Here is a 4424-nt window from a genome sequence, read left to right on the forward strand (position 1 = left end):
TGAACTAGCTAGTCAAGAAGCAGAATGGTTGAGGGCACTAGTAGCAGATGTTCCATTATGGGGGAATTCTTCTGCACCCATTTCAATGCATTGTGATTCACAGGCAGCTATCGGTACTGCAAAGAATAGTGTCTACAATGGAAGGAGAAGACCTATTCACATTAGACATGGAATTTTGAAACAACTCTTGAAGAATGAGGTAATTGCCCTAGACTATGTGAGGTCGGAAAAGAATCTAGCAGATCCCTTTACCAAAGGATTACCTAGAAGAGTTGTACTTGAGTCGTCGAGGGGAATGGGACTAAAGCCTGTTGAATAAAGGAAATATGGTGGACACCATTCGTGGTCAAACGAAGCCATATTGTCCTCGATATGCACTATATCTCTCCCATTCCTATGGCAAATAATAGTGATTGTGTAATCCATAGCCCGATTAAGTGGTGGTTCATGTTCATGGACTTGATGGATGTGTTTTGAAGGTTGAGTTACGAGAAACTCTTAATGATCTCATTTTGGAGATCACCTACTTGAGTGTGGAGGTGGGCCGCCTTCTATTAAAAGACTTAGGCAGTCTTTCTAGAGCACTCATAAGATCCAAGGTGTACGCATGGCCTTCAAAAGCGTTGTAAAGTTTTATCGCGGAACAGCAAAAGTTTTTTTAAGGTTATTTACGTGTTGTGGGGGTCTCAGATGAAGTTTCAGAAGTTCAAGAGCAATTCACTTCCAAAACGTCACTTTGTTGCCTCATCTCACTACGTATCAATTCAATCGAAAGACATTGATACTTAAGTTTTCATAACCTTGTCCTACTCGTTTTATTTGCCCAGAAAATTATTTCCTTTGTACTATTTTAAATGTTTTTATAAAGCCATTTGTGGGGGATTGTTAGATAAAATGGCTTTAGTGTTGAATAAGAAATAGCTTTAAAAGTGTGGGTATATTTGTCATTAACCTCTTTGCTCTCAAGAGCACATTTACAATCCCACATGGGAAACAAACAACCCTTTGAGTGGGTATATATAGAATTGGGCTTTAGAAGCTTTTAAATTGTGTTAAGAAGGTTTTAGCAAATATACCACACGCGCGCGCTCGTTCGCGCGACGCCCGCCCGACTGGACTGGACCCGAATTTTATTTTTATTTCTATCCGTTTTAACTTGTTTGAATTTTTCTTCAACGTTTTAATCAGTCAAAAACGGAACCTTATTTAAATACATGAGTTTCCAGTTTCTTGAACACACAGTTTTTTCGATATTCATCTTTAATCAAACTTTCTGGGCACTTAAAATAACCTTTTCTATTATCTTCGACCTTGAGTGCACAGGTTCGAAGGCTTCTGTGTTAACCTTGGGGAGCGACCGGAATTACAGATTGCACCTCGGTCTGCCGAAATCGCTTTCAAGGCAGTGGCAACCGCCACGGCACAGCTCGATTTCTGTTCATTCCAATCGTATTTTCTGTAACCCTTATATATTTTCTCTCAATGTTTACTTCAGACTGTTTGGTTTATGATTTCATTTAGTAATCTGATTTTGCCAGTAATTAGACAATATTGAATTGCAATCCTAAAGTGAATAGGACAAATTACTTTATCTAATATATATAAGTAATGTGGCGTTACATGCCCTGATAAGGTGTCTTTACTAAGATATCATAGGCAAGGAAAGGGAGAAAGAAATGTTAGTTTCGCCTGATCATATTAGTTTATGTAGTGAGAGAAGAAGCTATAAAATCTCAAAACTCCAAAGTTAGAATCTTTTCCCCTGATCATATTAGTTTATGTAGACTGATGTACATGATGAACTTGACTCCTTAATGCTCACCCCAAATGAACACAGTATAAATTGATCAATTTCCAATTTCTGTATAGAAGATTCACTAAAGGATTTATAAGACAGAAACACCCATCTTGTATGAGAATCATAAAATATTAAATCTAAGAACTTCTGCACTAGAAGCTTCATTGAAGGTTTTAATGATAGAAACACTCATTTTACTAGAGAATCTAGTGATGGGCACAAATTCTAATGTATTAATTTATATTTGATTTCAAATTTAACCAAAGATTACTGCAAGCTTCAAGGATTTGTGAATAAAAGCATTAGCAATAATTTAAAAAAGTTTCTTCAGTTTGAGTAAGAACAAAAGCATGAAATGTGTTGACACGTCTCCATCTTCAAATGAATTGTTTTTAATGATAGAATCAATTAAAAGGACAAGGTATCAAAATAGGTCTGTGGTTTTTGGGAAGGATACTTAACGTATAAAATAACATCAATATAGGCTTAACATTTAAAAAATGATACAAGTTTAGGCATGGAATGAGACACGTTATTGATATTACTCTATTAAATTCTACCAATTGTATGTGAAGGGAGAAATAAGAACTTAACAGAGTAATATGATTGACGTATCCAATCCGTTATCGAGACCTAAATTGATACTTTTTTAAAGGTTAAGTCTATATTGGTGCTATTTTGAACGTTGAGTCTAAATTGATACCTCCCAAAAATCATAGGCATATTTTGATGCCTTATCCCCCAATTAAAATATTCTAAAGTAGGCCCTTTTAATTTAATATTTTCTTATGTTACCCTTTGTTACAACTTTTTTTCCTCTATTTAAATTACAGATTGTTTAATTACTTTGAAGCCCTAACTTTACACCACGTTGACACCGAGAGAGAAAGAGGCAGATAGCGATCTTGAGAGGAAGCCCTCACCCTGCGGCTGCTATTCAGTTATGTTCAGCACTTTTTCTTCTTCAATTTTGCTTTTGAACCAACTTCCTCTCCTTTCTTCAATTATTCTTCGCCATTCACACAACAAGCAGGTAATTTTGATTCTGCACTGATTTATGATTGCTAATTCTAATTGAATGCTTTTGAGTTTCTTCCATTAATTGAATTATAATGTCTTCCATTAAATTAAGATGCTTTTGTTTTCAGATTGACACGATGTTCAATTCTAATTTCTTCTATTTAATTGATTGTTATGATTTTTGACAATCCTTTGAATTAAGATGCTTTTGAGTTGCTAATTCTAATTTATTCCATCATTAATTAGGTATATTGCTAATCCTAATGTCTTTGGATTGCTGATTTTTTTGGTTCAAATTTGGCCTTGTTGGAAAGTTGCTAAGTTTGAAGCACAATTTGGGTCTCTTCCTGAAAATGAAGGTAAGATAAATCTACCATTTTTTCAACTTCTTGCTTTTATTTAGACCTAATAGTTGCAACAAATTCAATTTCTCATATTAATGTAGTGGAATGAAGTAAATATTTAATATTTTTTAGAAGCTAAGTAAATTTTAATGCCTTATAAAACTTATGAGATTACATTTAATAACCATAATTATTAATAGCTAATTGAAAACCAGCAGTCCCAAAATTCAAAAGATGATGTGGGTTTACATGGTTATACAGTGTCAGCTTTATGTGAAATTGTTGCACAAATGGGAAAGTAGACTGGGATTTCAATGTAAATCCTTGCAAGGATTCAAATTTGACATAGAGTTTCATGTTCGTATTCATTCCTTTCTTTTATTGCTCTTCCTGATTTTGTTTAAATTTTTTGTCTATTTATTATGTTAATCGCTAACTCTTTTCTACAAAACATAATTACTCTCTCAAATACTTTGCTTTAGTTATTATGACATCATTCTTCCCTCAAATATTTCTCTGTAAGTATGAATGAAACCTATTGATACAATTGAACCAACAGCTATTTTTTTAAGTTCTTGTTTTCTCTACTTGATACAATTGAACTAATTATTTGAAATTGCTTATATTGAATTGACTTCTTTTATCTATAATTTGCATATTTACCTAATTACTTACCGTTGGTTTTAAATGATTCAGGCAAGATTGAGGAGATTTGCAATTCAGTTAATGGGATTCCCATGACAATATTCATTTCGGTCCTATCCACTCCTTACTATCATTTGACTCTGGTAGACAACAAATATGCATTGCTTGCATTTGGACAAAAAAATTACGTTGCCAAGTTCAACTAGATGTGTTGGGAGTCAATGTCTTGGATGGGGAATATGTATGGTCTGAATGGTATGGTTGAAAGTTCTAGGCCTGGATCCAATTAGTAGAGTGGGCATTAATGACTTTAATGACTTTGTAAATTGGTACTTTTGTTGAAACTATTGTATTCTTTCAAATTTAATCAATAAAATATTTCTTTCTATGTCTATATATATGTATGTATTTATTTTATTTACAATTAAAATTAGGTAATATAAAAATATTATATAAATAAAATACTCACATGTGACAATAATTAAAATAACATGTAAACATTGTCACTCAACAAATTTAGTTGCAAAAGTATTATTGTCACTTATATGTATTAGTTACAATAATTTCTTTTACAGATCTATATATGTTACCAAACAATATTGTCACATATATTTTTT

At 32.9% G+C, this 4424-nt stretch overlaps 1 long non-coding RNA gene across 1 annotated transcript; it reads left to right on the forward strand.

Annotated features, from left to right (window-relative positions):
- Positions 1 to 2671: 2671 nt before the first annotated feature.
- On the forward strand, positions 2672 to 4130 carry LOC136205423 (uncharacterized). The gene is made up of 3 exons (XR_010675945.1): positions 2672 to 2831; positions 3065 to 3177; positions 3859 to 4130. It is a non-coding gene; the product is annotated as an uncharacterized lncRNA (long non-coding RNA).
- The last annotated feature ends 294 nt before the right edge of the window (positions 4131 to 4424 follow it).

The sequence above is a fragment of the Euphorbia lathyris genome, chromosome 9, assembly GCF_963576675.1.
Source record: "Euphorbia lathyris chromosome 9, ddEupLath1.1, whole genome shotgun sequence".
Taxonomy (NCBI): domain Eukaryota; kingdom Viridiplantae; phylum Streptophyta; class Magnoliopsida; order Malpighiales; family Euphorbiaceae; genus Euphorbia; species Euphorbia lathyris.